Raw genomic sequence first — 13666 nt, 5'->3', positions numbered from 1 at the left:
CCTTGAAGGGAGGAAGAGAGCTAGCTTGGCAGATGGGCAGAGGGAGGACATTCCAGGCCCGGGGGATGACATGGGCCGGGGGTTGATGGCGGGACAGGAGAGAATGAGGTACGGGGAGGAGATTAGTGGCGGAGGAGCGGAGGGTGCGGGCTGGGCTGGAGAAGGAGAGAAGGGAGGTTAGGTAGGAGGGGGCGAGGTGATGGACAGCCTTGAAGCCCAGGGTGAGGAGTTTCTGCCTGATGTGCAGATTGATTGGTAGCCACTGGAGATTTTTGAGGAGGGGAGTAATATGCCCAGAGCATTTCTGGACAAAGATAATCCAGGCAGCAGCATGAAGTATGGATTGAAGTGGAGAGAGACACGAGGATGGGAGATCAGAGAGAAAGCTGATGCAGTAGTCCAGACGGGATAGGATGAGAGCTTGAATGAGCAGGGTAGCGGTATGGATGGAGAGGAAAGGGCGGATCTTGGCAATGTTGCGGAGCTGAGACCGGCAGGTTTTGGTGACGGCTTGGATGTGAGGGGAGAATGAGAGAGCGGAGTTGAGGATGACACCAAGGTTGTGGGCTTGTGAGACGGGAAGAATGGTAGTGCCGTCAACAGAGATGGGAAAGTCAGGGAGAGGGCAAGGTTTGGGAGGGAAGACAAGGAGTTCAGTCTTCGACATGTTGAGCTTTAGGTGGCGGGCAGACATCCAGATGGAGATGTCCTGAAGGCAGGAGGAGATGCGAGCCTGGAGAGAGGGGGAGAGAGCAGGGGCAGAGATGTAGATCTGGGTGTCAGACATCAGTATAAATAAGTAGAATTATAGATATGTACATATATACATAAGTGCTGAGGGGAGAAGGGAGAAGAGCAAAGAGAGCAAGTTGAGGTGACACAGAAGTGGGGGGAGCTGAGGACAAGGGAGCTTAGTCTTTAGTATAGTTTTCTGCACACAGTAGGCACTCAATATATACCTTTGATTGATTGACTGATGACATCCTTAACAAATAGCAGTGGAAGTCCTTGTTCCTGTCCCTCTTTGAGGTCCAGAAAATGTGATTCCTTGAAGGATAGTATTAACCATTCAGCAGTCCTAATTCTGTTTCATCTACCTGCTGTCCGATGGTAACTCCCACTCACCAGGAGATAATCAAACTTCTTGTCTAAGACAGAACACCATTTTTTTTGTCAGTAGTGAGATGATAAGGCCTGTGAGATTCTCAGAATTCCTTGGAGGTATAGAAGGCACAGCCCATAAAAACTACTGAAGCCGAACCCAGAGACCTCTAACATATATGCCGCAGCCTAATTAAAACAGAATCATAAGGCCTCACAGCTTAGAGACACACCTCACCTAAAGAGGTAGAATCTACTTTGCACTTAATTAACTTTTCTTGCACTCATCTTCACTGTTTGACCTCAAAACCATCACCTCTTCTTGCACTCATCTTCATTGTTTGACCTTAAAACCATCAGCTCTTCCAAGTACCATCCTTCTCTCCCTATTTTCTACCATCTGGTACTAAAAACACCTCATTTAAAAGAGTGCTGGTTAAATTAGGGTTGGATAAGTTCTTATGTGGGTCGGGAAACCAGTGGCCCTCAATTCCCCTTGGTCCTGATAACCACTGAAGTTGAAATGAGAAGGACCTTGGAAATATTTCTGGTATTTATTTATGTAACTTGGTAAATGCTAAATATGTGCATAGTTAAGCTATCCAGGCATATGCTTCAGGTGTCCCTTTTTCCATCACCACAAATTTCACTATAAATAATTATCAAATCATTTCACACATTAACCGCTACATTCAAAGGCTCAACAATCTTGAAAAAGGAACTTACAACATATTTGTTGTTTTTTTAATATGTGAAGTAAGTCTGGTTGTTTATCTAAGGCGACAGAAGATTTGAACTAGGTGGGGTCATGCCCAGTTCTGGTCAATCAAATCAATCAATCAATTGTATTTATTGAGCACTTACTGTGTGCAGAGCACTGTACTAAGCGCTTGGGAAGTACAAGTTGGCAACATATAGGGACAGTCCCTACCCAACAGTGGGCTCACAGTCTAGAATGGGGAGAGAGACAACAAAACCAAGCATATTAACAAAATGAAATAAATAGAATAGATATGTACAAGTAAAATAAATAGAGTAATAAATATGTACAAACATATATACGTATATACAGGTGCTGTGGGGAAGGGAAGGAGGTAAGATGGGGGGGATGGAGAGGGGGGCGAGGGGGAGAGGAAGGAAGGGGCTCAGTCTGGGAAGGCCTCCTGGAGGAGGTGAGCTCTCAGTAGGGCCTTGAAGGGAGGAAGAGAGCTAGCTTGTCAGATGGGCAGAGGGAGGGCATTCCAGGCCAGAGGGGCCAGGGGTCGATGGCGGGAGAGACGAGAACAAGGCACGGTGAGGAGATTAGCGGCAGAGGAGCGGATGGTGCGGGCTGGGCTGGAGAAGGAGAGAAGGGAGGTGAGGTAGGAGGGGGAGAGGTGATGGACAGCCTTGAAGCCAAGGATGAGGAGTTTCTGCCTGATGCGCAGATTGATTGGTAGCCACTGGAGATTTTTGAGGAGGGGAGTAACATGCCCAGAACATTTCTGGACAAAGACAATCCGGGCAGCAGCATGAAGTATGGATTGAATTGGGGAGAGACACGAGGACAGGAGATCAGAGAGAAGGCTGATGCAGTAGTCCAGACGGGATAGGATGAGAGCTTGAACGAGCAGGGTAGCGGTTTGGATGGAGAGTAAAGGGCGGATCTTGGCAATGTTGCAGAGCTGAGACCGGCAAGTTTTGGTGACGGCTTGGATGTGAGGGGTGAATGAGAGAGCGGAGTCGAGGATGACACCAAGGTTGCAGGCTTATGAGACGGGAAGGATGGTAGTGCCGTCAACAGAGATGGGAAAGTCAGGGAGAGGGCAGGGTTTGGGAGGGAAGACAAGGAGTTCAGTCTTGGACATGTTGAGTTTTAGGTGGCGGGCAGACATCCAGATGGAGATGTCCTGAAGGCAGGAGGATATGCGAGCCTGGAGGGAGGGGGAGAGAGCAGGGGCGGAGATGTAGATCTGGGTGTCATCAGCATAGAGATGATAGTTGAAACCGTGGGAGCGAATGAGGTCACCAAGGGAGTGAGTGCCTGGAACTCTCTCCGACTCCATATTGACCAGACCACTACCCTCCACTTTCAAAGCCTTATTGTTGTTGTCTTATGCTATCGAGTCGTGTCTGATTCATAGCGACGCCATGGACACATCTCTCCCAGAACATCCCACCTCCACCTGTAGTCATTCCGGTAGTGGATCCATAGAGTTTTCTTGGTAAAAATACAGAGGCAGTTTACCACTGCTTCCTTCCCCGCAGTAACCCTGAGTCTCTGTTCCTGACTCTCTCCAATGCCGCTGCGGCCCACAAAGGTGAGTTTTGACTTGTAGCAGATTGCCTTCCATTCGCTAGCCACTGCCCAAGCTAGGAATGGAATGGACAGGCCTCTGCCTGACTCTCCTTCCCATAGTCCAGACTGGTGGAGTGTGGAAACCCTCCAGGTGCGACCCTGAGAGGTGTTAAAAATCTTATTAAGGTCAAATCTCCAAGACGCTTTCCCGATTAAGTCCTCTTTCCCCCGGGTCCCTTTCCCTTCTTTGCTATCTCTGCACTTGGATCTACGACCTTTGAGCATTTGGTGTTCACTCCACTCTCAGCCCCAGAGCACTTATGTCCATATCTGTAAATTATATTTTATAAATTATTTATTTATATTAACATCTATCTCCCCCTCTAGACCGTATGCTCTTTGTGGGCTACCAGCTATCAGCTCTGTTGTATTGTACTCTCCCAAGCGCTTACTACAGTGATAATCATAGTAGTAATAATAATGATATTTGTTAAGCACTTACTATGTGCCAGGCACTATTCTAAGAGCTGGAGCAGATACAAGATAATCGGGTTGGACACAGTCCCTGTCCCAAATAGGGGGTCACAGTCTTAATCCCCATTTTACAGATGAAAGAACTGAAACACAGCTAAGTGAAGTGACTTGCCCAAGGTCACACAGCAGACAAGTGGAAGAGCCAGGGTGAGAGCCCAGGTCCTGTGGACTCCTAGCACTGTGGTTTATCCACTAGGCCACACTGCTTCTCTGCCCACAGTAAACACTCAATAAATACCTCTGATTGAATGATTGATATTCATGCATGTTTGTTGGGGACAGCTCTATGTCCCGGCCTATATGTCTTCATTCACGTTTTTCAACTTTCTCCTTTTCTCTCCTGTTGTTTCCTCGCCTTCCCTTGCCTATTCTTGCATCATAAGCTCAAATTCCAATTAATAAATTAAAAATGTCCACCTTCTGCACCCCTTCGAGATCCAGAAACTATGATTGCCCCACGCTTATCTCCTTTTACTGACAGATGCCAGGAAAGCTTGGACTTTAAAAAGTCATTTTGTGTGTGGGGAACGGTAAAAGAAGGGAAATTTATGTGTTTTCAGTTACCTAAGTGCTATGGGCCTGTCGACCAATTTAAGGAAATTGAGAAAGTGCCTCCCATTCCCCTTCAGTCCAAACAGTACTATTGGTACTTGGTTCATTAGCCCATTAGTAGGGAGAATTGCTCCTAATGTTTTTTGTGCACTTGATCACAAAAAGTAATAGAAAGCATTAGCATAGCTCAGTGGAAAGAGCCTGGGCTTTGGAGTCAGAGGTCATGGGTTCAAGTCCCACTCCGCCTCTTGTCAGCTGTGTGACTTTGGGCAAGGCACTTAACTTCTCTGTGCCCAGTTACCTCATCTGTAAAATGGGGATTAAGACTGTGAGCCCCCCGTGGGACAACCTGATCACATTGTAACCTCCCCAGCACTTAGAACAGTGCTTTGCATGTATTAAGTGCTTAATAAGTGCCATCATTATTATTATTATAAGAGTAGTATTCTCCCCAGCACCTGGTTAGCTTGGAAGGTAGGGGTGACCTCAGATGTAATAATAATAATGATAACTGTGGTATTTTGTTAAGCATTTACTATGTGCCAGACACTGTACTAAGCTCTTTTAGGGAATACAAGCAAATTGGGTTGGACAGAGTCCCTGTCATTCATTCATTCATGGCTCAGTGGAAAGAGCCCTGGCTTTAGAGTCAGTGGTCAAGGGTTCAAATCCCAGCTCTGCCGATTATCAGCTGTGTGACCTTGGGCAAGTCATGTCACTTCTCTGTGCCTCAGTGACCTCATCTGTAAAATGGGGATAAAGACTGTGAGCCCCGCGTGGGACAACCTGATCACCTTGTAACCTCCCCAGCACTTAGAACTGTGCTTTGCACATAGTAAGCACTTAATAAATGCCATTATTATTATACTAAACTCTTGGAAGACTACAATATAATTAGTAGTCACAATTTAATGAGGTAGACAGATGTACAGTGCTCTGCACATAGTAAGCGCTCAATAAATACGATTGATGATGTCAAAATAAATTATATAAATTATAGAATATTGTATAAATAATATAATATAATTATATATAATAATATAATATAATTATATATTATATTATATATCATATTGTATATTTATAATATGATATGATATATAATATAATATATTATAATATGATATAATATGATATAATATGATATAATATGAATACATAAATTATAGTTGAGGAAATAATAAAGAATAAAGTGATGTAGATAAGTGCTCCCTTCTCATTCATTCAATTGTATTTATTGAGTGCTTACTGTGGGCAGAGCACTGGGAAGTACAAGTTGGCAACATCTAGAGACGGTCCCTACCCAACAGCGGGCTCACAGTCTAGAAGGGGGAGACAGACAACAAAACAAAACTAGTAGACAGGTGTCAATACCATCAGAATAAATAGAATTATAGCTAGAAATAGAATTGGAGAATTTCCAGTCCTCTAGCAGTCTGGGCTATAGGGGTTGGGGGAGAGTGAAGCAGAGGCCTACGATTCCATTCCTAGCTTGGGCAGTGGCCAGCGAGGGGAAGGGCATCTGCTACATGTCAAAACTCCCTTGTGCTGGACAGCAGCGACATGGTAAAGCGTCAGAGAGACTCAAGTTTACTGCGCGGAAGGAGGCAACAGTAAACCGCTTCTGGATTTTTACCAAGAAAATTCTATAGATCCTCTATCAGAACAACTGCAGATGGTGGTGGAGTGTCCTGGGAGAGATGTTTCCATGGCGTCGCTATGGTTCGGCGATGACTCAACAGCATAAGACGAGACAAGATAAGTGCTGCAAGGGGTTATGAGTACCTAGATTTTTATGTGGCCCAGAAGGCCTGTAATGGAAGTTGGGAGAACATAAGGAAGAGGAGGAGCTTGCAAAGACGCTGGGAAATAACAGCCAGAGAGATAGGAGAACTAGGTGGGGGACAGTGTAGGTGAAGCCAAGGTTGGAGAATGTTTCCAGCGTGGCTCAGTGGAAAGAGCACGGGCTTTGGAGTCCGAAGTCATGGGTTCGAATCCCAGCTCCACCACTTGTCAGCTGTGTGACTTTGGGCAAGCCCACTGTTGGTTAGGGACCGTCTCTATATGTTGCCAACTTGTAATAATAATAATAATGATGGCATTTATTAAGTGCTTACTGTGTGAGAAGCACTGTTCTAAGCGCTGGGGAGGTTACAAGGTGATCAGGTTGTCCCACAAGGGGCTCACAGTCTTCATCCCCATTTTACAGATGAGGTACTGAGGTACTGAGAGAAGTGAAGTGACTTGCCCCAAGCCACACAGCTGACAATTGGCCGAGCCAGGGTTTGAACCCATGACCTCTGATTCCAAAGCCCAGGCTCTTTCTACTGAGCCACGATGCTTTTCCCAAGCGCTTAGTACAGTGCTCTGCACACAGTAAGCGCTCAATAAATATAATTGAATGAATGAAAAGTCACTTCACTTCTCTGTGCCTCAGCTCCCTCATCTGTAAAATGGGGATGAAGACTATGAGCCCCACGCAGGACCACCTCATCACCTCGTATCCCCCCCAGTGCTTAGAACAGTGCTTTGCACATAGTAAGTCTTAATAAATGCCATTATTATTATTATTATTATTATTATTATTATTATTATTATTATTATTATTATTATTATTATTTCCAGGAGAAGGGGTGGTCCTCAATGACTGGAAGGCAGCACAGAAATTGAGGAGGATTAAGGTGGAGTAGAACACAATTAAGGAGTTGGCACAGTAATGATGACCTGTCACATCATTGAGAAGTAGAATGGCCTATTGGAAACAACACAAGCCTGGGAGTCAATAGACCTGGGTTCTAATCTCAGTTCCACCAAATGGCTGCTGTGTGACCTTGGACAAGTCATTTTACCTTCTCTGCATCTCCATTTCTTCATCTATAAAATGGGGATTAAATATTTATTCCCCCCACCCCTTTTTGACCGAACCCCATGTGGTTCAGGAACAGTGTCTGGCCTGATTATCTTGTACCTATCCCAACATTTAGTACAGTGCCTGCCACCTAGTCAGTGCTTAAAAAGCACCATGATTAACATTATCTTCAAAGAGGGCAACTTGATGGTTGAAAATTTGAAAGTACTCTTCCTCCCACCTACCAGCAAATAATAAGCAGCCTCTAGGTGACCTCCAGGAGGCCTTCCAAGACTGAGCCCCCTTTTTCCCTCCTCCTCCCCATTCCCCCTCTGCCTTACCACCTTGCCCTCCCCACAGCACTTGTATATATTTGTACAGATTTATTACTCTATTTATTTTACTTGTACATATTTACTATTTATTTTGTTAATGATGTGCATATAGCTATAATTCTATTCATTTTGATGATTTTCACACCTATCTACATGCTTTGTTTTGTTATTTGTCTCCCCCTTCTAGACTGTGAGCCCTTTGCTGGGTAGGGACCGTCTCTACATGTTGCCGATTTGTACTTCCCAAGCGCTTAGTACAGTGCTCTGCACACAGTAAGTGCTCAATAAATACGACTGAATTAATGAATGAATATTTGTACAGATTTATTACTCTATTTTACTTGTACATATTTGCTATTCTATTTATTTTGTTAATGATGTGCATATAGCCATAATTCTATTTATTTCGACGATTTTGACACCTGTCTACATGATTTGTTTTGTTGTCTGTCTCCCCCTTCTAGACTGTGAGCCGGTTGTCGGGTAGGGACCGTCTCTATATGTTGCCGACTTGTACTTCTCAAGTGCTTAGTACAGTGCTCTGCACACAGTAAGTGCTCAATAAATATGATTGAATGAATGAATAAGGCCTTTGGGAGATACAAATTAATCAGGTTGGACACAGTCCCTGTCCCACACGGGGCTCACAATCTTAATCCCCATTTGACAGGTGAGATAACTGTATTCAATAAATTTCAATGAATACAATTGATTGATTGATTGATTCATTCATTCATTCAATTCAATCGTATTTATTGAGCCCTTACTGTTTGTACATATTCTTTACTCTATTTTACTTATACATATTTACTATTCTATTTATTTTATTTTGTTAAAATTTTTTTTTTTTTTTGTCTGTCTCCCCCTTCTAGACTGTAAGCCCGCTGCTGGGTAGGGACCGTCTCTATATGTTGCCAACTTGTACTTCCCAAGCACTTAATACAGTGCTCTGCACACAGTAAGTGCTCAATAAATACGATTGAATGAACGATTGAATAACTGAGGCCTAGAGAAGTTAAGTGACTTGCCCAAGCACACAGAGCAGATCGCATTAGAACCCAGGTCCTTCTGACTCCCGGCCCATGCTCTATCCACTAAGCCATGCTGCTTCCTAAATTAAGATCTGAATTAGGATTAGTGAGACATGATTCCAAAAGTGTTATGGCCTAGGGGAAAGAGCATGGCCCTGGGAATCAGATGATCTGAGTTCTAGACTCAGCTCTACAACTTGGGTGCTCTGTGACTTTAGACAAGTCACCTAACTTCTCTGTGACTCAGTTTTCTCATCTGAAAATGAGAAATCAGTACCTGATTTCCCTCGGACTTAGACTGTGAGCCAGCGTAGCGCAGTGGAAAGAGCCCGGGCTTTGGAGTCAGAGGTCATGTGTTCAAATCCCAGCTCCGCCACTTGTCAGCTGTGTGACTTTGGGCAAGTCACTTAACTTCTCTAGGCCTCAGTTCCCTCATCTGGAAAATGGGGATTAAGACTGTGAGCCCCACATGGGACAACCTGATCACCTTCTATCTCCCCAGCACTTAGAACAGTGCTTTGCACATAGTAAGCACTTAATAAATGCTATCATTATTATTATTATGTGGAACTGGGACTGAGTGCAATTTAATTATTGTGTATCAACCCCAGTGACGTGCTTGACGCATAGCAAATTCTTAACAAATGTTTTATTTATTGAGGCTTAATCATCAGAAAGCTGGTTCGTTCATTCATTGTCGTATTTATTGAGCGCTTACCGTGTGCAGAGCGTTGTACTAAGCACTTGGAAAAGTGCAATGTAACAGTAAACGGTGACATTCCCTGCCCACAATGAGCTTACACTCTAGAGCGGAGGAGACAGACATCATTATAAATGAAAAAAAATTACAGATATGTACATAAGTCCACACAGTAAGTGCTTAATAAATACGATTGAGCGGAAGAATAAGTGCTGTGGGGCTGGGAAAGGGGAAGAGCAAAGAGAGCAAGTCAGGGTGACGCAGAGGGAGTGGGAGATGAGGAAAAGTGGGGCTTAGTCTGAGAAGGCCTCTTGGAGATGGGCCTTCAGTAAGGCTTGGAAGGTGGGGGGAAAGGAATCGTCTGTCGGATTTGAGGAAGGAGGGCATTCCAGGCCACAGGTAGGATGTGGGCTAAGGGGTCGGCGGCAAGACAGGCAAGAACGAGGCCCATTGAGGAGGTTAGCGGCGGCGGCGGAGTGAAGTGTGCGGGCTGGGCTGGAGAAGGAGAAAAATGAGGTAAGGTAGGAGGGGACAAGGTGATGGAGTGCAGATTTGGGCCATGCTCGATTTTTCTAATTTACATCCTTGTTCTTTCTTCTTGTACCGGCTAAAGCTGGTGGGGGGGAAACATCGCCCAGATCTGTTTATACAGTGCTCACATCATTTTTGTACACAAGACATGCAAGAAATAATGATCATGGCATTTAAGCGCTTACTATGTGCCGAGCATTGTTCTAAGTGCTGATACAAACTTGCATTTAGAGTGTTTTTCATGAAGTGTGTCTAGAATCCAGTATAGAGTTGAGCCCAGGGCATAAAAAATTGTCCAGATTTTTGTGAAAACAGGGATGGCCATTTCAAACCCTTTTTACCTAGTGGACTAGAGAAAAAAATCCACTCAATAAAAGCAGAAGCAGCATGGCCTAGTGGATAGACGTGAGCTTCAGAGTCAGAGGACCTGGGTTCTAATTTCGGCTCTGCCACTTGTCTGCTGTGTAACCTTGGGCTACTCACGTCACCTCTCTGGGCCGCAGATAACTCATCTGAAAAATGGGAATTAAGACTTTGAGCACCATGTGGGACATGGACTATGTCCAACCTGATTAGCTTGTACTTACCCCGGCGCTTAGTTTAATGCCTGGCACATAGTAAGCACTTAATAAATGCAGGAGGCAGAAATGGTAAACCCCTTTGGTATTTTTACCAAGAATACTCTATGGATACCTTACCAGAATGCTTGCAGATAGAGATGGGGTGTTTCAGGAGAGGTGTGTCCATGGATTAAGACAAGACACATGCAAGTAGCGATGGCAGAATCTTTTAAAGACATTCAGTTTGGTCTATCAACAAACTCATGGAGGAAATATGTCGATGGGGACCAGCCTAAAGTGAGACAGGAGGCTGATAGGTGGTAGGGGCTTCAGAAAGATCAGGAGTTGTGGAAACACTCACAGGCATGGCAATGGACAGCTTTTCTTGTTGTTATTCTTGTCGTTATTTTGGAGGGGATAGTTTAATGGTATTTGTTAAGTGCCTGCAATTTGTCAGGCACTGAATTAAGAGCTGGGGTAGATGCAAAGTAATCAGATGGGACACAGTCCATGTCCCACATAGGGCTCAAAGACTTAATACCCACTTTACATTAAAGGTATCTGAAGCACGGAGAAGTTAAGTGACTTACCCAAGGTCACACAGCAGACAAGCAGTGGAGTTGGGATTAGAAACCAGTCCTTCTGCCTCCCAGATATGTGTTGTATCCACTAGGCCACACTGCTTCCCTAGGGATTGTGTGTGGTATGGTGAGCAACACTTTGCACCGTGCTTGGCACATGAGAAGCAGCGTGGCTCAGTGTGGCTCAGTGGAAAGAGCCCGAGCTTTGGAGTCAGAGGTCAGGGGTTCAAATCCTGGCTCCACCAACTGTCAGCTGTGTGACTTTGGGCAAGTCACTTCACTTCTCTGGGCCTCAGTTACCTCATCTGTAAAATGGGGATTAAAACTGTGAGCCCCCTATGGAGCAACCTGATTACCTTGTAACCTCCCCAGCGCTTAGAACAGTGCTTTGCACATAGTAAGCGCTTAACAAATACTATTATTATCATTATTATTATTATTATTGCATAGTAAACACTTCTAGACTGTGAGCCCACTGTTGTGTAGGGACCGTCTCTATATGCTGCCAACTTGTACTTCCCAAGCGCTTAGTACAGTGCTCTGCACACAGTAAGCGCTCAATAAATACGATTGAATGAATGAATAACCACGTAGCAAATGTTACTATTATTTAACGTGAACCACAGGAAATAATTATTGATTTAGCAAAAGCCTTTTCCCCCACATCTGAACACAAGAAGGGGATCTTTGGATAAGGAAGACTGTGTTTGTGGACTGAAATCTAGGGATGCTCCCTTCTTCATGGAAGTAGGAATGAGTTTCTTTGAGGGCAGGGATCGTTTCTATCAGCTTTTTATGATATTGTACTCTCCCAAGCATTCAGTAGAGTGTTCTGCACCCTGTAAGCATGCAATAAATGTCATTGATTGAATGATTAACAGACCAGAATACACGGATTGTCATAGGGGAAGGCACCGTCTCTTGTCACATTCACCTGCAACTAACACGTCCCCTTGAACAAGATTTTTTTTTTTTTACAGTATTTGTTTAGTGCTTACAGCGTGGCTCAGTGGAAATGATAACAATAATAATGATGATGGCATTTATTACGTGCTTACTATGTGCAAAGCCCTGTTCTAAGCACTGGGGAGGTTACAAGGTGATCAGGTTGTCCCATGGGGGGCTCAGTCTTAATCCCCATGTTACAGATGAGGTAACTGAGGCCCAGAGAAGTTAAGCGACTTGCCCAAAGTCACACAGCTAAGTGGCGGAGCCGGGATTTGAACCCATGACCTGTGACTCCAAAGCCCGGGCTCTTTCCACTGAGCCACGCTGCCGGGCTTTGGAGTCAGAGGTCATGGTTCAAATCCTGGCTCCACCAATTGTCAGCTGTGTGACTTTTGGCAAGTCACTTCACTTCTCTGGGCCTCAGTTACCTCATCTGTAAAGTGGGGATTAAGACTGTGAGCCCCATGTGGGACAACCTGATCACCTTGTAACCACCCCAGCACTTAGAACAGTGCTTTGCACATAGTAAGTGCTTAACAAATACCAAAATTATTATTATTATTATTAGTAGTAGTAGTAGTAGTAGTAGTATTATGTGCCAGGCACTGTACTATATACTGGGGTTGATGCAAGGTTGACATAGTCCATGTCCCAAATAGGGCTCACATTCTTAATCTCCATTTTACAGATGAGGGCCAGAGAAGTGAAGTGACTTGTCCAAGGTGGCACAGCAAACAACTGGCAGACCTGGGATTAGAACCCAGGTCCTTCTGACTCTTAGGCCCGAGCTCTATCCACTAAGCAACACTGCTTCTATGTGCTCTTGTAAGTATTGAAGAAACTTCTGGATTAATTTTTCTGCCAAGTGAGGGAAGGGGCAGGTAAGACTTTTCCTCCAGTCTGTCCATGTCTTCGGATGCTGGGGGGGTCTTCTGAACTGGTGGAGGTTTTCTCAGGCAGGTGGTTAGGAGTGAACGAACCCCCGCTTACCAGCCGTGCGACTTTAGGCAAGTACCTTAACTTCTCTGCGCCTCAGTTACCTCATCTGTAAAATGGAGATTGACTGTGAGCCACACATGGGACAACCTGATGACCTTGTATCTACCCCAGTGCTTTGCACATAGTAAGTGCTTAAAAATATCATCATTATTATTATTAGAGGTGGTTTTAGAAAAATGATCTCTCTCTCTGAAGTGCTCACTGATTTAGGAGTAGGTCTGAGGGCCAGTTTCAAACAGGATGGCTTTAACTGACCCACTTAGTTTCCACTGGAGGATGTATTACAGGACTGAGAAAGTTTGTTCTTTATCAAGTAATTTTTTTAATGGTATTTATTAAGTGCTTACTATGTTCAAAGCACTGTTCTAAGTTCTGGGGAGGTTACAAGGTGATCAGGTTGTCCCACATGGGGCTCACCGTCTTAATCCCCATTTTACAGATGAGATAACTGAGGCCCAGAGAAGTGAAGTGACTTGCCCAAAGTCACACAGCTGACAAGTAGCGGAGTCAGGATTTGAACCCATGACCTCTGACTCCAAAGCCCGGGCTCTTTCCACTGAGCCATGCTGCTTCTCCTTAACCCCGCTTAATCGTAAGCTCCTGTAGAGAAGGGACTATGTCAAGTAATTCTATCACATATCTCAAATAGTATAGTGCTTTCTATGGAG

Source organism: Tachyglossus aculeatus, chromosome 3, assembly GCF_015852505.1.
Source record: "Tachyglossus aculeatus isolate mTacAcu1 chromosome 3, mTacAcu1.pri, whole genome shotgun sequence".
NCBI classification, from domain to species: domain Eukaryota; kingdom Metazoa; phylum Chordata; class Mammalia; order Monotremata; family Tachyglossidae; genus Tachyglossus; species Tachyglossus aculeatus.
This window is presented reverse-complemented; position numbering follows the sequence as displayed.